The sequence below is a fragment of the Littorina saxatilis genome, linkage group LG16 (assembly GCF_037325665.1).
Source record: "Littorina saxatilis isolate snail1 linkage group LG16, US_GU_Lsax_2.0, whole genome shotgun sequence".
In the NCBI taxonomy this organism is placed as follows: Eukaryota; Metazoa; Mollusca; class Gastropoda; order Littorinimorpha; family Littorinidae; genus Littorina; species Littorina saxatilis.
The window spans coordinates 44483693-44505381 of NC_090260.1; the positions used below are offsets into that span (position 1 = coordinate 44483693).

At 42.1% G+C, this 21689-nt stretch overlaps 1 long non-coding RNA gene across 1 annotated transcript; it reads left to right on the plus strand.

The window, feature by feature from the left end:
* Nucleotides 1-884: 884 nt before the first annotated feature.
* On the plus strand, nucleotides 885-5227 carry LOC138951108 (uncharacterized). Its single transcript, XR_011450989.1, has 3 exons — nucleotides 885-1362; nucleotides 2856-2958; nucleotides 3409-5227. It is a non-coding gene; the product is annotated as an uncharacterized lncRNA (long non-coding RNA).
* The last annotated feature ends 16462 nt before the right edge of the window (nucleotides 5228-21689 follow it).

Here is a 21689-nt window from a genome sequence, read left to right on the forward strand (position 1 = left end):
GAGCAAAACGTTTGCCCGCAGGAAAGTGAACCTTCCTTATCTTTCGCACCGGAGAGCTATTCAAGCGGGGTATTGTGCAAGTTGGCTATTCTGTACACGCGGCAACGGGGTTGTCACAGCTCAGTGTCTCTAAAGAACCGTCGTCGTCATAACACCACGGCTGAATAGAATGGAGTTGTGTGTGTGTGTGTGTGTGTGTGTGTGTGTGTGTGTGTGTGTGTGTGTGTATGGGCGGGCGTGTGTGTGTGGGTGTGTGTGTCGAGTCACGTGTCAGTCGTGGGGCTTGCGCGGGCCTGTGTCTACTCAGGTATATACAGCGGTGCTGTCAGAGCTGCGATCGATCCTGGCATATAACCACGGCATGTCCCAAATAGACACTAGTTCTGGGCACAGAACAATCAAGTTCGCATAGCATAGCAGCATAGCTGCGCTCGAGTTCGTCTCAGCGAGCTGGCACCAAAGCCAACACTCAAATATCCTTGGCATTCGATGTCAGTAATCCCACACGTTTTGGGCTTATTTTTGTGGGCCACAAACGCGAAATGTGCCTCACAAATTTTTGGGCTTATTTTTGTGGGGCACATTTTGGTTTTGTGGGCCACAAACTGTATTTGTGGAGCATAAAATAAGGGGCACAAATTAAGCTTCATAAAAAATAAGGACAAATATTTGTGGGGCTTAAACAGTGTTTTTGGCCAAAAAAATGTTTTGGGCTCTTTTTTTTCCTCCTTATTTTGGACGTTGAGCGTGGTTTTCAGACCTACTGCGTTTCGGTTTTTAGTTAATGGCGGTCGAAGGCGATCTGTTTGGACTGAATCTCCAATGGCAATGGTGTTTGCTAATGCGAGAGCGAACCTTTGCATATTAACCAGAGGTAAGTTTCCATGTTTCGTTTCATAACTGAGAGTGGGTTTATGGTAGTATGTGTTGCAACAGGTGTCATTTCGACTCACTCGAGTCACTGTCAGTGTCACTGTGACTGTCAGTCCACAGGCGCAAAGTATCGTTCACTGAACTGGCAACACGTAGTTGCCCTGTACAGGGATTTTCTCATTAATTTGAAGAAGAAGATTACCACTACCACGTTTTTGCAACCTCTTTTCAAGGTGCATGATCATAATATTTTATAAATTCTTTTTGTTTTTAAAGATTGAGTCTAACTTGAAATACTCAAATAGGTAACCTTCTGATCGGCCGTTCCCAATTATTTTACTTGCAGGTTGGCATCAATCAGAAGAGAGCTAGAGCTAGTATGTTCAACTTCAAGGTCTCCTCTCAGCTGAAAAAGCCAACCGATTGCTGCATGATCTTGAGGCTGTCACTGACAGAAGTAAAATATTTGATGCCACTGCCGCAAATCAGGTAAGAGTAAGGCGAAGAGGTTTTATTATGTACAACTGTCAGTGTTATGATGTACAGTGTGTTTTTTCCTTCCCCTCCCTTACATTCTCAAGTTCTGGTCAGAATAACTCATATGGAGGTGTGTGTGTGACTGTGAGCAAGACTGGAAGAGTGTTTTCATTTTATTTTTATAATTCATGTTCAGGGATAATAATAAAATAATGAACACCTAAGAGTCCAAACCACAGAACTGCTCGAACCTCTTAGCTTTATTTCACCAGTAAGATGATCATGCAGTTCCTCCAGTATTAGAATCATTTTTAATACTAGAAGCGCATGACTTTCAGTGTGTACCTTTAAGTTTAATAAAGTACAATGTATTGCTGTAAACAGTCACTCACTCACTCACTGTCAGGATATATCTCATTCTCAGTGAAACTGTGTGTCAAGTTCTATTATTTTTTTCCTTTGTGCTCTACACACATACATACATGTTATACATACATATACAGCCTGTTCCAAAAGAAACGCAACCAACCTGTTTGCAAAATCAAAGTGCAAAATTTATTTTGCAAATAATTTTTCATGAAGTTACATACGCATGTAACTTCATGAAATATTATTTGCAAAAGAAACGCTGGTGGAGGACACATCCGTTATTAAACGCAGAAAAGACAGCTGCATCAGAAAAGGGACATAAATTGTGCTTCAATTGTCATTGTTTTCCACTTTTATTGTTAAACCTGTTTTGTTCCACATGTTGTGATTTGAAAATGTACCAAAAATGAAATATGTAACTTCATGAAATATTATTTGCAAAAGAAACGCTGGTGGAGGACACATCCGTTATTAAACGCAGAAAAGACAGCTGCATCAGAAAAGGGACATAAATTGTGCTTCAATTGTCATTGTTTTCCACTTTTATTGTTAAACCTGTTTTGATCCACATGTTGTGATTTGGAAATGTACCAAAAATGAAATAATATGTAACTTCATGAAATATTATTTGCGAATTAAATTGTGCACTTTGATTTTGGAAACAGGTTGGTTGCGTTTCTTTTGGAACAGGCTGTATATATATACATGTTATGTAATATGCATGTATATATATATATATATATGCACACATCAACTTGTCTACATTGTATGTCTGTCACTCTATCAGTCTATGTGAACAGATTCAGTTCACTGATTCAGTCAAAACTTCACTAAATGTAAAAGGACTTATAAAATTTTATATTCTAGAAAGATATCAATGCCACTGTCCACAGTATCATAAGAATCAAGCGTTAATGTTGGTTTGGTCGTCTGTTGTCGTTTTTTGTTGTTGTTGTTTTATGGGGGAGGGTGCAGTGTGTAAATTCATCTGGTTCTGTGGACAGTGTGTTTGTTGTTCCTCCACATAGCTAAATATCATACTGCATGTAGCTCCTAGTACTACTTGTCCTGTCAACTAACTGTTTTAAATTTGTTGCTCAGAGGAATGTTACTTCAGCCAATATTATATATTACAGGTTGGCATCGATCCGGCACAGTGGAAGAAGCAGATTGATTCCTTCATGATCGGGAGGCTGTCAAGACTCAAATGAGAAATATTTCATGCTAATGGCAATTCAGGTAAGAGTTCTGCTACATGATCATATTGTGTTTTATCCTCCCTCTCAGTCTCAAGTTCTGGTTACATTCTGACTGTTGGTGTGTGTGTGTGTGTGTGTGTGTGTGTTTGATTTTCCCTGGCCAGTCAGGAGAGCTGCCAGACATTAATAGTAATAATACCTGCAGATTTTTCTAGCCCTGCAGATTGATGTTACAGACCTTTGCTTTGCTTTTTGAATTTGATAGCAAGCGCTGACAGGGAATGTGTCTTCTATATATTTCATATTAAAAAGTAGGCATTGGAACTTGTCTATCAGGGAATTAGAATGTTTACGCTCTTGGCATTTATGTGGGTTTAGTGTGTGTGTGTGTGTCAGTTACAAACACAATTTACTCCTTACTCATACTTAAAACTTGTTCTTGTCATTGTGTTTGAATTTAAGATCAGTTCCTTTGTCATTCATTTGTCAGTAGGGACAGAAGATGACGAAGACCTGGCCAGTGAATGTGGATGAAAAGCAGTGCTATCCAGGTCCAGCTGTGATCGATGGGGAAACTACAGCAACAGCGGCAGTAAATGTCCACTCAGTATTGGTTGTACTGAGCTTTACAACTTGTTGCTATTGTAAATTTGTGTCAATGTTTTAAAGGCCCACTACGCCTCATTTAAAAAGTTGTCCTCACCTTTAACATGGGATAAGACCATCCCTCCACTTGGTCACAGACCAAAAATCAACACTTTGACTGCTTTCTGTAGTGAGGTAGATGTTTTGGTGGTTGCGGTGAATTTATTTTTTCTTTCGAAGAAGCTGTACCTGAATGTATTCTTTAAAAAGATACCACTCTGCATAAAGAGCCTTGAGGCAGTTCATTTTTGGTATGCAACTATTAGTGCCCGTATGGTCTTATTTCATTTAAAAGCCTCGGGGATGTCGTCAGGCGTCCGACATAGACGGATTGAAAGGCTCAGATGTCTGATTCACATAGCCGCATGGCGGTCAGATGTGATCATGTCCTATCGTTTTGAACTGAGCGCTGTCATTGTCCTATAAGAACTCTATTCCTTCGGACAGCGCACTATTCTATATTTTTCTCTTAAGATACACATTTTCAAAAAGCGACCGAGCACTCTCGCGTATTTGTGCACTGAAGTTGTGCAGTGCGGATCTTGTGTTTTCGGGAATTCCAAACCGTTTGTGATATGGGCTGTTTGGGCACACCTGTCTGCAGCACATTAAAGTTAGGAGTACGGGAGACAACTCCAACTGACCATAAGTCTTGCATCTGCTTTTGGTTTCAGTTCAAGACATTTTGACGAAGCGCATTGAATTATGCCACCGAAATAAAACTAAGGCCTGTCCACTTACAAAAATTGCTCGGTCAAAGTACAGTAAATCTTACATTTTGTTAAAGAAATGTGCGGCAGTAAAATTGAATTTGGAGAATACATGGAATAACCTGGTTTTCTGGGAAGTGACATAAAAATAAATAGAACAATTGTGAATACTTCTTCTTCTTCTTCTGTGTTTGTGGGCTGAAACTCCCACGTACACTCATGTTTTTGTACGAGTGGATTTTTACCTGTATGACCGTTTTTACCCCGCCATTTAGGCAGCCATATGCCGCTTTCAGAGGATTGTGAATACTGATCGACATAGAGTGCCGTTGCTATGGAAACAGTCGTTACATTGGATTTCTAGGAAACAGTTTAACAGCGACATAATACATCAGAAATTCCTAATATTTGGCACAAAGATGCACATGTATCATATCAACAATCATATAGAATGATTTTTTTACAACAGACTACAGTTGAATTTTAATATCTTTTGTCATAAGAATGAACGAATTTCTCACTGCATATTCATTACAATACCCCCCGCGGGTTAGGGGGAGTCCCATATTGGTTGGGACGAGAAAGAATTTACCTGATGCTACCCAGCATGTCGTAAGAGGCGACTAACGGTTCTGTTTCTCCTTTTACCCTTGTTAAGTGTTTCTTGTATAGAATATAGTCAATGTTTGTAAAGATTTTAGTCAAGCAGTATGTAAGAAATGTTAAGTTTTTTGGACTGGAAACTTGCATTCTCCCAGTAAGGTAATATATTGTACTACGTTGCAAGCCCCTGGAGCAATTTTTTGATTGGTGCTTTTGTGAACAAGAAACAATTAACAAGTGGCTCTATCCCATCTCCCCCCTTTCCCCTATCCCATCTCCCCCCTTTCCCCGTCGCGATATAACCTTGAATGGTTGAAAACAACGTTAAACACCAAATAAAGAAAGAAAGATTCATTACAATAATTAATTTAAATTCAACTGTAGTTGTTTAAAAAAACAAACACGTTCTATATGATTGTAGATATAATACATGTGTATCCTTGTGCCAAATATTATGAATTTCTGATGTATGATGTTGCTGTAAAGCCGTTTTCTAGAAATCCCATTTGACGCTGTAAATGCCACATTTTGAACTCAAAGCCATGACGTTCCCTACACAAGGCTTTGATAACGAACGGATAAGGGGCGTAACTCCTTAGTCATATTACAGTTGAAAATTCAAAGCGGGTCGGCTTCACTCAATTTCTTGGCATCAGAGGCTTGACATAAATTAGGAAAACAAATGGTTGGACCTATCATGGACCAACTAAAACGCTGTAGGGCAAAATTAATATTTTGATGGTATTTTTGAACGTTCTCAGCGTCACTGTAGGAAGTGGCGTTCTCAGCGTGCAGAAAGTGAGCGTCAAGTCCGTTGGTATCAACAACGAAAATCTTTGCATCTTTGAATGAATCGAAACGCACGAGACTTACCAAAATATCTGCATACCAAACACTACCTGTATTTAGTTGAATTGACAACTTACATTTATAAGTCAAAATGTACCCTTTGATCCACATCGCACCACACATTATTTGTGTAGAATGTTATTGTTAATGTGTTACATGTTCATTTCACCACAAAGGCAACAGAAAACCTCTGTAAGTGTCAGCATATTCAGATGGACTATATTAAAGCAGTTCTGGTAGCTCCGTCAGCACAGAATGGACTGAATCTGATCATCATCCTCAGCAAAGCCAGGCACTACTCTGCAAGCTGCCTGCACATCATATCTCGGCACCTCACTTCCTGGAAAATACAGAAAATGTATTACTGAGCACATCCAGACTCCCGCAGTGGCCCCACTGCGGTTATGAAATTAAAGGCCCCTCCTGTTTTTGGAACCGCAGGAGCTTTCTAGTTTGCTGTTAGGAAGATTTTTGGTTCCTCTTTCCTGTCATGCTCTCTTTTTCTTCATGAATTCTTTTCCTTTTTCTGCCTTCTTGCTCATTCACCTGTATTTTTTCCAAAAATCTCTTCTCTTGCCGCTTGTCTCGCGATTCATGTATAGTTTAATCTGTTAGTGTTCTGATGTAAGTCCAGCAGTAGATAGGTTAAGCCTATTTTAACACACTGGAAACTGGTAATCTTCCAGTAGGTATTAATTTAGTTTTACTAAAGCCTGCTGGGACACAAGTAATGGGTTAGTGCATTTGTAAACAGGAATCGCTTGACAAGTGGCCCCCTTCATCCCCCCCCTTCCTCGTCCTGATATGGCTCTGCGTAGTCGGCTGGACGTTAAGCAACAAATAAACAAACAAACAAAGCACATCCAGACTTTGCTGTGCACTGATGGGGATATGTTTTGGGTATCGAGAAGAGGGTGTGGGGTGCGGGAAGGTAGGTAGGAGGTAATACTTGTTCTTCGCAAGATCAGTGGGATGGAGAATGGTGGGGGTGATACTGACAGTGACAACTATGAACTAAACTGTAAACCTTATTCTGTAATATTACAGGTGCCATCATTTCTTCCTGTGAAAACCATTTATTTCATGGATATATAATATATATATATATATATACTTTCATCATTAAAATTAAAAAGATAATCTTTCATCTTAAAATTAAAAAGACTTCCTCACAAGAACCTTTCTAACGACATGATATCTTGTTATGCTGCTGATGTGAGCGGCTTTTCTGGAATGTGATGGAAAGTACTATTTTTTTAAATTCAGCATGAGCCTTCATCCCACACACATTCCCTATTTAGCGTTGACACCTTACAGTTTTGTTGAGAAATGTGATGTGAATTCATTCAGAAAATTCTAACTCTGCGCAGGGGCAGTCAGGGTGTTGGATGTAGAAGTAGGTATCCAAGTACACAGGCGGTATTACAATTTACATTGTAACTCTTATTCCATGTAAAAAAAAAAAAACTATAAAAAAACAACTTGTCAGATCTGTGATTGTGAACCAAGGAAAGGACTGACTGTATTTAAAATAATTCCAGTAATGAGTAAATCTTTCATTCTAGCTATTTCATGTTTTACTTTCTTGCATCACAATAGTTCAATGTTCATACAAACAGTATAATGCACTTTATGAGTATAGGGTTGCAACAAACTTTAAGATGGGAAGGAGAGAGAAAATAAAGATATTGTACCATTATGTATATAAAGTACATCATACCAATTACCATGCACAGTATTACTATGCATCTTCAAATACATGTATGAATAATTTCATCTACAAAGTACTTGTTATTCAATTTACAAAGAACAAAAGACTGCTGAATGATCTACATCAGTACATGTTTATAGCTTCAGACTACCATCACCAATACCCAATGTTACATATATTTTACCATACAGATTTGACAAGCAAAAGCTGTAAGTGGTAAAGAAATGTGTAACTTACTCTTCATGGGGTAGTCTGTAATGTAAAGCACCACGCCAAGTCATCCTGATACCTCTCCAGGGCCCGTATGCATGAACAAGAAGTAAGAAACACTGGAAGTAGAGGCCTCTTTTCGAAGTGGGAACTCCCGAAGTCAACTTTCTAACACTGTTCACAATGCATGAACTGACTTGAACGCCAAACTAGTGACAGCGAGAGTATTAAGGTCAAGGTCGGGGAAATTGGGGGAATCCCTACTAATACACATGCGCACGTTTCTATCAACATGGCAGTCAACGAAAATGGCAAGGCACGTGTGCCGCTCAAAAAGAAAGTAGACACGGAGGGGCGTTCTGCGCCTTTTTCAGATGGTGAAATTGCTGTACTCTTGACAGAAGTGTTTTACGAAAGAACGGTTATTCTGTCCAAATTTCAGAACAGTCTAACTGTTAAACATAAAGACGCTGTCTGGTCCAAAATTGCCAAAGAAGTGTCGGTCTCTCTCTCTCTCTCTCTCTCTCTCTCTCTCTCTCTCTCTCTCTCTCTCTCTCTCTCTCTCTCTCTCTCTCTCTCTCTCTCTCTCTCTCTCTCTCTCTCTTACGACACACGCACACACAGACAAACGTACACTCATGCACATACTGACACTATGACACAAGTGACACTGACGGCACACATAAACACACACACACCACACACTGCACACACACACACACGCGCGCGCTCGCGCGCACACATATACACACACACACGCACCCATACACGCACGCACACAGTCACAAACAAATAACCACACACTCACTCTCTCTCACTTTCTCTCATTCTCTCTCAATCCGCTACACTCATACACACACTGAAACTATGATGACACAAGTGACACGTCACACACACACACACACACACACACATACACACACACATACACACACGCACACACACACACACACACACATACTCATCGTAGTGACACACATATACACACGCGCGTACAGTTGAAAGTCAAGACATGATATGATTTTTTCAAAGCATAGGAAGTTTTCTTTTGCAAATGAATAAAATTAACACAGAGGCAAAACCCGGTTTTTGCAGCCGGAATGCAATTGCGGAGGCTTAAAAAGGAAAAGATTAATAAAAAAAATATATAGCTCCCGGCGGAACTTGAACCCGGAGCGAATGAACGAGAGTCCGGAACCGTTACCACTGCACTATGTTACTCGTGTAGAATAGAGGCATGATGAAAAAAGGCATTCTGAGTTATTCAGTCGTGCTGGTTTGAAAGCTCGCCACCTTCGCCGAATGACTCGAGCACGTTTTTTTCGGTCAGTAACTGATCGAACTGTCGCTTTTGAGTCACTCTGTTTTAAGCATTTCACCTAGATTAAACAAGAATGTCACAGTCCGTGTCTATGGTGCAAGGTAGGAGACCGTCTCATTGTAGCCAAGTTACGACAGTTGCTCGATTGACGCATTTCACGTCTTCGATATTGTGTCTGAGATCATTTCCCAATGAGCTGCCTTTAAAAACGGAATGTCCTGCAATTGTAGTATGCGCTGGAGGTTTCTTTTGGATGGGTAAGGACCCTTGAGATGCGATATCGTCGTATAATTTTGTCAAGCGAGAGGCCCTTGACATTGGAAGTGGGAACTTCGAAAGCAAAGTTGCCAGCTACTCGGTATGCACGAGCTAAATTGAACGCCGAAGTAGTGGCTTCGAGAGTTCTGAGGTCAAGGTCGAGAAAATTGGGGGAATCCCAATTAGTGCGCATGCGTTTGTAAACGGTAGGCTTGGTGACCAGAAGAAACGAATCTCATCGCGAGTTCGTAAATGGGCAAACGTTGATCGCGCTGTAGCTTTTACTGACTATAATTGTTGTTTTTAACTGGTTGAACGAAAGCTGTGATAATTGTCCTTAAATAGAATGACCGTCTATAATAATGATTTCGTTGACCAGAATGTTGGGGACAATAAAAAAGGTTGTTTATGTGGTAGCGAAGTCGGTTAACTTAAAACTCTTTTTGTAGTGTTTTTTTAATGATTGTGTATCGGTAAAACTGCTGGACAAAAATAGTTTGGTCAGAGCGAATGTTTGTGTTACTGGTAAATTTAAAAAGGCAGAACTCCATTTTTTGGGAATCAAGATATAAGGTGTAGTGAAAAGAAGATAAGTTCAGCGAATTTCATATTATTTGAGAAAATGTGTGTCCGAATTTTTAAAACAGAAAAATTGTTGTACTTAGGTGTTTGTAAATTACGTTTGTCCTCGTTAATTGTGAAGAGGATGTATGTTTATATAAAGTTCAAAGTCAAGATTGGATTTTTGTAGCCTACGTGCGTGTGTGCATGTGTATTAGACATAATACATAGACATAGAACACTTTATTATCTCAATTACGATAAACTCGGGTGTGGTGAATCACAATAAACAGCATAAAACGTAAGAACATGAATAAAATATCAAGGCGCAAATATAGTCAGCTCATCATAGTGTGGGGAGTGGGTACACACACACACACACACACACACACACACACACACACACCGTCGAACACACACACACCGTCGAACACACACACACCGTCGAACACACACATAACATCGAAAACACACACACACACACACACACACACACACACACACAAACACACACACAAACACACACACACAAACACACACACACAAACACACACACACACAAACACACACACACACACACACACACACACACACGCGGCACGCGCGAACACGCAAACAAACGTATGAAGGAACAGACGCACAATTATACCCGCACGCACGCACACACAGGCAGACAGGCACTCGCACAAATACATACACACACACACACACACACACACACACACACACACACACACACCCCCCCACACACACACACACACACAGATAAAGCAATGACAAAAAAAATAGCAGAAACTTACACTTTAACACTCGAACACACACACACACACACACACGCACACGCACACAAACACACGCACGCACGCACACAAACACACACACACTCACACACTCACACATGCACACAACGACGCCCATTTTCATAGAAACACAGTAACCCCCTCGTATAAGCGGGAATGAAAGAGTGGTGGCCAATGACCCAGAACAAACAAAAGTCAAAGCTGGCAACTCAGGTTTGTATTCAGGGAAATTTGCACGAAATGCATGCAGAAGATACGACTTTTCCCTCTATTTTCTCTCTTTGGGAGCGTCAGCTCGGTTTGACATGAAAAACTGAAGAAAAGCCCTGCCTTTTTGCACTGAGAAACTGTGGAAGTAGCGTGTTTACTACTGGGTCTGGCTGTAGTACATTTACCCTCATTTACTTCCTCGTTAGCTTCCAAAGTAAACTCTTTTTTCGTCCCATGCATGCGAAAGTGAGGATGTACTTCCGATGTCACTCAAAACTTTAGAAGTAGTCGCAAAATACCCTGAGTTACTTCCTCGCTTTGCTTCGAGGTAAACCCTTTTTCCGGCCCATGCATACGAAAGTGAGGCAAGTACTTCCGATGTCACTCAAAACTTCGGGAGTTGTCGCGAACTTCCCCCATAAGCATACGGGCCCAGTACATGCATCCATGTTTAAAGGTAAACTGTTGGAACTGGAAGACAGGAGCTGTATGAATGATGCACATCATCTCTGGTTTCTCGGGAGGCCTGAAAACAACCATAACAATATTATCTTACCTATTAACATGTCTTGAAAATGAAATAAGTACTATTTCAACTTCACTATCAGACGATTCAGAGCAAAATCACTCACTAATTCGGTAATTGTTTTGTTTATTCTTTTACAACCATAGTTCATACACTGATACAGCAGCATTTGATTATGTGCATACAGATTAAAGATCAAGCATTTTCTAAACTTGAGTAAAAAAAAGAACAGAACAAGCACACACTCTGTGACTCACACTCACAGTCACATCCAGTTACTCATTAACACACACATACACAACAGATGAATCTTGCTCAGTTCTACAAAGGCCACGTTTGCTATGGTCATGTCTTGGATTTTAAAAACAATAACTTACCTGCTTGTTGATCCAAACCGATGATTGAAAATCAGTGAGAGTAGTGTAGAACAGTGCGATTCATCGCCAACCTCCCCATTCAAGGCAGACCGTGTCCAAAATCAGCTGTATCATTCACATCCCGATTGAATTCTTTCAGAAGGGCAGTCGGTGTTTCAACTTCTTTGTCGGTATATTTCTCTGGTGGACGTGTTGAACTGCCAAATATTAGATTGTTTTCAATATCAGTCACGGCGGCCGCCATGTTTTTTGTCATCAATACTATTCATGTACTCCACTAAGGAAGAGCGTTTTATTGTGTCTTAAACCCGACTTCTCGGGAAAGTGATGAATCGAATTTTATGGTCCACAAAAACTTGCTTCATATTTTATTTAAGGGCTACTTTTATTTGCCTTTATTTTTATGGCGCACATTTTGTGCCCCACATTTTGTTTTGGCCTTCATTTTGTGGTCCACAAACTGGAAATGTGTCCCACAAATTTGTGGGCTTATTTTTGTGGTCCACAAACTGGAAATGTGCCCCACAAATTTGTGGGCTTATTTGTTGGATTAATGACATCGAATGCCAAGGATACTCAAACCTGTGCGACTGTGAACAATGACTTTCAAACAAGTTGATGGAAAGCAACACTGTTCACCGGCTGCTGGTTGTAAAGGTAAGTTTGTGTTTGTTAATCTGTTGTTGACGTCCTTTGAAACCTTACGTGTCTGGTAGCTCATCTGCAGGTCAACTCAAAGGTTCGAGTCCAGGCCGGTAGGCACACGGGTCCACTTATTGTGCAGACTCAGGGACGGATAGCATGTCTAACACCCGGTCTGCCGCCATGGCACGTGAAAAACCTCGGCCGTTACTTTGCCAGAAGTGCATGTGGCTGAACACACACACACACACACACACACACACACACACACCTTCACACACACACACACCTTCACACACACACACCTTCACACACACACCTTCACACACACACGCACACGCACACGTACACACCTCCATTGCTAGTGCTAACTTCCTATTCGAGAAAGTGATCCGAATCTTCCAGGAATGGAACTTTGGCCCTGTTAAAGACATCGGACACAGATCGACCGAAAAAATAGATTTCGCTAACATTTTCCCTGTGATATTTTCAGTATGTGTTGAAACAAGTGTAATCGGGTAGACTTCATGATACAACATTTTGAATATGATGACAGATAATCTTGACAATAAAACTTTTTCAGAGAGGAGAAAAAAGTCTTAATTTTTCCAAACTATCGAACAATTTGAAAACACTCACATTTAATAACTACATGTATTTCAAGGTAATATGAAGTCTCGACTTTACCAAGACCAGTTTCAACAAAATTTAAATTTCAGAAACAATTATCCTTTTCCAACAAAATTACAGGTCCTGATTTCTACAAACAAAATTAGGAGTGATGAAAGAAAAGATATTTTAAGTCCAATACCGAACATTCACAACAATACATCAAAGTACATTACAACGTTATATATATATATTTAACAAATCGTTTCAAAACAATCCTTTATCCGGCTCCAATGCACACAGTTTTATCTGTATTAAAGGTGGCCATTGTTTTTTTTCTTACTAACTGAATATGAAAGAGATTCAAAATAATGTTACGACAAGCTGTCACCAATAAACTTAAAAGTTTGAAAACTTGAATAGCGCAACTATTGAATCTGACCTTCAGAAAGGCATATGTGGTGGGGTTTTTTAACAAGGGGTCACCACTGTAAGTAGATGCGTGTTATGTGAATATAACCTTTACGTTCACTACTTAGTTATGAAACAAAACGGACACAGAACAAACAACACACATGTACACAACAGAAATGATAAAAAGCACCTGTAGGTGATTTAGTCATCCAGTAGCTTATTAATGTTACCAGCAGCACATGTATTGTAATTACACAAATATAATTACAATACTAACTAATTATAATTACAAAAATAAACATACAGTTGTGTACTCACTCAGAAGTAGATGTTGAATTCTTTAAAATACAGGCACAATTGTAGAAGTATTAACACTTTTTAAAACAAACTACTGAAAACGTACTCAAACTTTAAGTTTCATCCGCAATTGTGATAGTACAGAAAATACCTAAACTAAGTATGGATATTCAGCAGCACACTTTACCGCTTTCAAAACGACGTTTCTTTTTCCACTTTAACAGTTTTTCAAAACATAGTGTCTAGAAAACAGCTCACTAAACTCCTTAACCTACACCATCCTCACTATAGAGGGTTCACTCACTAATTTAGACTACGGAATGAATGCTATGCTAAATTTCTATTTTTGTCCCCAGAATAAGAATCTATTTGGGACATGAATCTTGGTCATTAGACAGACATAGAAGCGGTGATGGGTCGTCGACGGTGGTGGGACCGTGTCGTCAGAATTTGATCACACGAAAAGAAGCAAGCCGTGCACGGGGCTAATAACAGATTTGATCACAGTCTTAAACAGTAGTTTGCTGTAGGGATTTTATGTCTAGTATTTGCACTTCCGCGGAATCCGCATGCGTGCGCTCTTTGACACATGCGGATCTCAGCCGCCGATTGAAAAAAAGCTAACATAGCACAGTCTTCGTCCCAAATAGAAATAGTTTCTGCGAGGATGTAAACTCCCCCCTTTAGTTTCCAGTCTTCGTCGTGAAAATGTCCTTGCTATTTTTAGCACTATATTATACAACACAGGCAAAACTCGACCGACCTTCGAACACTTCGTCGTAAAAACCGCTAGTTTAACGAACGCAGCTTCGCCACAGAGGTTTGTGCGTTTTGATATGCATTACTTTCATTTTGGTTGTGTCCCTAATAGATCTGAGCTGCTTAAAGAGCTGTCACCGTGTCAACAAGTGACTGTAGGTTAAGTTGAACCAGGTACCCCTTTTCTGCTGTGACACCGCGAGCAGTACCGCAGAGCTATGTTTAGGCAAAATCCGGCAACTTGATGGCACACAGTCTCTGCTGACTACAGAATTTCACAGGGCAGTTTTACTCGCACGAATTTACCCGGATCACTGGGGTATTTCGCGTCCTGAGGACAGTGTCACACATACATCTTTTAACTTTTCTAGTCTCCCACATAACTAAGCTTCGTAGTTGTCGAATTCACTTCAGTCCGTGATATGGGCTAAATGCCGCTTTTTCACAATCATTAGAACGAGAAAGGCTCCTCTGAATAACTCGGATTCATCTGTCATCTGGCATCTGGTGATTCTTGACAACCGTCGTTTATTCGGCCCCCGCCGGAATTGGATACTGGACGCTGCAAATAATAAATTAACGGTCTTACTAGTAACCTAATATCAAGGTTACCATAATAACTCTATCGAAATTCGGCATACGAAATACAAAACTTTTTTTCTTTTACTCACGCGATATTACTCCAAAGTAAATAGCTACCTTTGTTCTGGGACAAAGCAGTCTCATAATTTGACATAATCACGTCCCGCCATAGACTTCGCCTGAGTCTATCTCCGTCTCTCATCTCGAACGGCTGACAGGTCCGATCGCTTCGACAGCGAGATCAACAGTGAAGAATATTTCTCGTATTTTCTGCCACTATGCTCCAAACCATTTTCACTGAAAGCGAATTCTGGCGAGTTTCATGTAGCGTACGTGATTTATGCTTTACCCGGCTAAAACATAACTAAAGATCTGGCAACACAACATATCGACAGGCACTCGCTATAGTCCTTTCTGGGCTGTGGACAAAATTCTTTACACGAATATGAACATTGAAACAATGAAATTTGCTTGGTATGACTCTGAATAGGTTTTTTTTTTCTTCTGGCAGATGATCTCCATAAAAGTGATACCCAGTAACAGACGACACGAAGAACACCAAGAGGAGTGAAGGGAAGAGGCGTGGAGTTGTGAGATGTTTCCACAAACTGCCAAGAAGACTTTTCAAAATGAAAACAAAGTTGTGGCTGTGGACCCATGGGACTTCAGTGTGCACACAGTGGAGAAGGTGGCTTACCAGACACTAATATGGCCGTGTTGATGAATTGGTGTCAAGAGATAGGAGGTAAACTGACAGTCAAATACAACATGATAGTCTCCTGAATAACTTGAGCATCCATTGAGATAATGTTTGGGAATGATGTTAAGAATGTTACAGCGTTAATATAAAGCAACTGACTCTTTCCGCCTGCATTTCTTTGGACAAGACGTGGATATAGCGCACCATGGTAAGTCCACCAAAGAAAGCTTATCATGACGTCAGCAGTGAATGACGCTCTAGAGTTGAATGACTGGGCTGAAGTAGTACCCATCTTCTCTTTCATAGCTGACGTTTTCCCTCACATTGCTGACGATCAGCTGCACTCTGTGCTGGCACATCTTGTGAAACGGGGTGAGTGGAGAGCTGTAGATAGGGTGTTACATCGAGTTGTGAACATAGAGCACCACAGATGGGCTGTTGAAGAATGCTGTAAGTATGCAAAACGTGATGACTTCATACAGTATGCATTGCATCACATTGCTGACGATCAGTTGGACTCTGTACTGACACATCTTGTGACACGGGGTCGGTGGAAAGCTGTAGATAGGGTGTTACATCGAGGTGTGAGTAACGCTCGTCAAAGATGGTCTGTTGAAGCATGCAGTAAGTATGCGAGAAGTGATACTTTCATACAGTATGCTTTGCCTTGGTGTGCTGACGATCAGTTGCACTCTGTACTGGCACATCTTGTGACACGGGGTCAGTGGAAAGCTGTAGATAGGGTGTTACATCGAGGTGTGAACAAAGAGCGGCACAGATGGGCTGTTGAAGAAAGCAGTAGGTATGCAAAAAGTGATGACTTTATAAAGTATGCGTTGCCTCACTGTGCTGACGATCAGTTGGACTCTGTACTGACACATCTTGTGACACCGCGTCGGTGGAAAGCTGTAGATAGGGTGTTACATCGAGGTGTGAGTAACGCACGCCACAGATTGGCTGTAGAAGAATGCAGTAAAAAGGCCAACAATTATGACTTTATACAGTATGCGTTGCCTCACTGTGCTGACGATCAGTTGGACTCTGTGCTGGCACATCTTGTGACACGGGGTCAGTGGAAAGCTGTAGATAGGGTGTTACATCGAGGTGTGAACAAAGAGCGCCACAGATGGGCTGTTGAAGAATGCTGCAAGTATTCAAAACGGGATAACTTTATAGACTACTATGCTTTACTTCACTGTGCTGACGATCAGTTGGACTCTGTACTGACACATCTTGTGACACCAGGTCAGTGGAAAGCTGTAGATAGGGTGTTACATCGAGGTGTGAGTAACGCACGCCACAGATGGGCTGTAGAAGAATGCAGTAAAAACGCCAACAGTGATGACTTTATAAAGTATGCGTTGCCTCACTGTGCTGACGATCAGTTGGACTCTGTGCTGGCACATCTTGTGACACGGGGTCAGTGGAAAGCTGTAGATAGGGTGTTACATCGAGGTGTGAACAAAGAGCGCCACAGATGGGCTGTTGAAAAAAGCAGTAAGAAAGCGACAAGTGATGCCTTTAGACAGCATATATTGCTTCATTGTGGTCACTTTCAAGATTCTATTTTAACACATCTTATTCGACGCAATTTCTGGAAAGCTGTTGGTAAATCAATTCATCAAGGTATAACTACAGCGGATGATATGTGCAACTGCAAGACGCGAATAATAAATAGATATATTCTTCCGCGTGATTACGCTATCGTCCTGCCTTTCATGGTAGAACATGGTAAAATGGACTTAGTTTGTATTGTTTTAGACAAGGTCGTTGCCAGCTCACTTCATAGGTGGGTTACAGGTGGAACCAGACTCTCACAGGGTGATGAAAAAGTGTCACTTCATGATTTGAGTAATTGTCATGTTGATGTACTATTCACAATCAGACTGTTCAAGGCAGTACTGGTTGTTAGAAAAGATGGCAAGGCACGACGTAGATATCTTGAATTGACGAAAGACCTGTATAAAGTGCTGTACAGGTCATTAGAGCACAATGTGTGTGTGGCGTTGTGCAGTGATGACAACAGTTTAAAAAACATAAACGATCCTGTTGACAACTGTGTGCCTGAGATCTATCACAAGATACATTCTTGCATGGAAAACATTACCGTAGGGTGTTCTGTTGAAGAAATTATCGACCAATGGAAATTACAAGACAGAAAATCGCCATCTGAGCCGTTTGGTATAAGTGAACAGAGTTCCAGTTCCACACATGTGTTTTTCCAGTTTCTGCAGCACTTAAACCTGTACTACCAACACAGGAAGGGAGAGAATGATGACGACATCCTTCTGACGATGTTTGCTGTTCTGCCTCTTTTCCCTGAACTGCAGAGTGTGGCCCTTAGGCTCATGCTACGTCACAAGAGGTGGGACGTCATCAGCCACGCTTGTTTGTCACGTGTGTGGGAGCAAGATCGGTGGCAGTTGTTAAAGGCCGCTGTGAAGCAGAGACAGTGGAACGTTGTCAGGAAGTGGGCAGACCACACACTGTGTGACGATCAGCGGGTCTGGGCGCTGAACAAAGCTCTGAATGAGAAGCAGTGGGACGTGGCCTTGCTGCTGGCTGACCACGGACTGACCGACATCGAACTGATGAGAGTGCACTACCGGGTGGCCAAATACGCCGACTGGGATGTTATTCTTCCCATGTTTGAACGGGGAGGTGATGTGGCAGAGATCAGAGAACGGCTGGGGAAAATGAGAGAAAGGACCAGGATACCTAAGGACATAAAGGAGAACATTGTTCGCACGCATAAAAAAGCCCTGACACTGGAGACCAAAATGCGAGGTAAAAAGTCTAAGAAAGCCCTGAGAAAATGTTGTCAAGAAAGTAACTGGACCTTAGTGTTGCATTCTCTTGTTCGTTTTACCAGCAAAAAGTCTCGTGACATGGCTCTGGCAATAGCAGTGACGAAGAAGGCCTGGCACGTGGTGATACAACTGGTGAGACTACGCCGGATGGATAGAGCCATGCGGGACTCCTTCTTCTCCGACATGATGGGACAACAGCAGTGGGGCGTGTGCAGAGCGCTGCTGGAGCAAGGGCTTAGTGTTCAGGTGTGTCGGTACGCTCTGCCACAGCTGATGGAGATGAATCAATGGACTCTGGTTGCCAGGGTGATGGAACACGACGTGGGTGACGATGTGAGACAGCAGGTGATGCAGCGTGCCTGGGAGAGGAGGGAAGGGAGCGTGGTGTGGCTCTGTATCAAATCCTTGCCAGCTTTTCTGACTGTCGAGAAACGCGAGGCTCTGTTCCAACGGGCATTCAGCTGTGAAATCTGGCAAGTAATAAAGCCGCTGATAGAGGAAAAGGACGAGACTGGAATCAGACATCGTGACACCGCTCTGCTGGAAGCCATTGAGCAGCACCAGTGGGATGTAGTGGATCACTGCCAACGTCACCACGCTGACATCAACATGAAGAACGATTACGGCCACACACCGATACACAGAGCGGCCATGAAAGAAGACTGGGAGGCAGTGAAGGAGCTGACAGTGAGAGATGGTGATCCCAACCTGTTGGACAGGGAGGGCCTATCTGTGCTGCACATGGCGATTAGAGCTGAACAGTGGGACGCTGTGGAGTTGTTGATTCAGTTCCATGGGAACATCCATCAAGCTGCACAATACAGAGAGGGTAAACATGGCAGTGATACACGCACAGCACTAAATATGTTGATTGACGCACGTCAGGGGGGAGTAATCAATTCCACATTCCTGTGGTGTGCAGACCAGCAGAAAGGTTTGAATAGCAAAGGGGAGACAGCCCTCCATGCTGTGTGTTTGTCTGACTGCCCACAAGCGATGTATTACTTGGTAGCCAGGAAGGTTGACCCTCTAGCCGTGACAGATACACTAAAACAGTCAGCACTGATGTACGCCGTGCTGAACAACAACTATCCACAGACAATGGTGGCCGAGTGCATTAGGCTGGGCTTTTCCACACACCAACCAAAGCTGAGTCATTTAAAACGAGATTTAGAATGGTTACGCAGTCGAATAATGGGAGGAGGATTTAATCCCAGTGAGGCAGCAACGGAGATCACTTCTCCAATTCTCTGCTCGATACTGCGTGATCTACCCACTGTGACGCGTATGATGTATGAATCGGGCGCATGCTCAAACGGAGAGTTGTTCAGGCTGTGCACAACGCTACACTCATTCACAGACCTTGCTACAGAGGTAGGACGACTACTGGACCGGAAAATAGACCTTGGTGACCCTCAATACGAAACTACAAAAGAGCGCATTGAGGTGGCCCTGCCCTACCTAAAAGTGACAGCCACCACTCCTCGGCGGCTGGAGTGTTTGTGTCGTCTGGCGATCTCTCACCGCCTCAACGTCCGGGGCAAACGTCACAGAGACGTGGACTGCCTTGACATCAGTGAGGCCAGAAAAGGGTTCATTTTGTTTTCTGACCTAACTGGCCCGTTCTGTAACAGAGATTGACTGTGTTTCTGCTGACCTCACGCTGTAGCAGCAATATGTGAAAAGTGCTCTGTGGTCTCATTGCTCCAATCCCTGTTTGGAAAAAAAATCAGTGAACCGTTCTGTGACAATATTCTAGACATTGTTTTTGTTTACCGTTTGATCCAAATCACAAAACAATCGTGTGACTAGACTAAAAGAGTGTACTGTGATATTGTAGATTAACTCTGTGCTGAAGGAAAATCTTTACGACAGTTGGTGTTGGCCGTTATACTTTTGGTTTACTGTGGCACAGACTGTGTATGGTTCAGGGGGGTGTTTATACAAACAGTTTATTCAACTGAACAGAATTCTAGCCGATTTCAAACATTTTATTTCATCAAAGGGGCAAACATTTCATGTGAAACTTAGTGACGGATAAATGTTTCCTGGGTATTCGTTTTACACGTAGTTATTTAAGGAGTCAGCTGGCTACTTGCTGGATAAGTGCAGCACACCTCGCAGCCTGGTGTCCACGTGTCGCCTGGTGATCTCACGCTGCCTCACACTCAGCAAGACACGTACGTCACGCAGACATTGTACAGCTTCCCCTCTCGCCCATGATGAAGATCGAACTACTTGATGTTCTCTTAGTTAGTTAGTTAGTTAGTTAGTTAGTTAGTTAGTTAGTTAGTTAGTAAGTTAGTTAGTAAGTTAGTTAGTTAGTTAGTTAGTTAGTTAGTTAGTTAGTTAGTTAGTTGTTGCTTTTTGGGTCCAGCGGACCATGTTCTCTTAGTAATCTCACTAGTCCACGGTATCTTGTCTGACCTGTAGGCTCCGTGGGACAAAAGGAGACTGTGGTATGTGTGGGTTTTTTTTAATTTTAAGAAGACACAGATTTGGAACAAGATCTGAAATAAAAAGTGTGAACAGATAATTATGATCTTTTTGTAACGTCATTTTACTGTGATAGACCTAATTGTAACTAGGTTCAAACATGGAGACCGCAATGGCTGTTTATACTGAGAAAGGAAACAAAGAGAGTCAGTCCCGAAAACTAAATAGCTTAAAGTGATACAAAAAACCAACAACCAACCAACCAAAGTCACGGACTTTTTCTTCCCTGTCGGATCGACCGGAGTTGGGCGCTCAGAGTAGCCGCCCCTGAATGAGACTCTTCTGGCAAGGGAGAAGCAACGTAGCGGTCTCTCTGTGACAGAGCCGCGCGGGTTGTTGTTGTTGTTAGGGCAAGAATGAGTGTACATATGGCCAGTTTGATTAAATAATAATTAAAATCCTAAAAACACCCTCCAACACTCCAGTATTGTCAGGAAAAACGAGAAAACGAAAAACGAAAGGCCCTTCGCTCCCAGCAGTCACTGAGGCGCCGGCGGAGTCTCGCACGTGACACACAACAAGCGCGGACCAGCAGACGAGCGTCACGCATAAGGTCTGGTGTGCCGCTACCCGCCTGCAGGGTGGGACGGAAACTGCCCTTCGCTCCGTGCTCGGCGGGCGCTGACGTACAAAGTGAGGTGGGCGTGGTACCGGTATGGTGGGGAGGGGCCACATGTACCA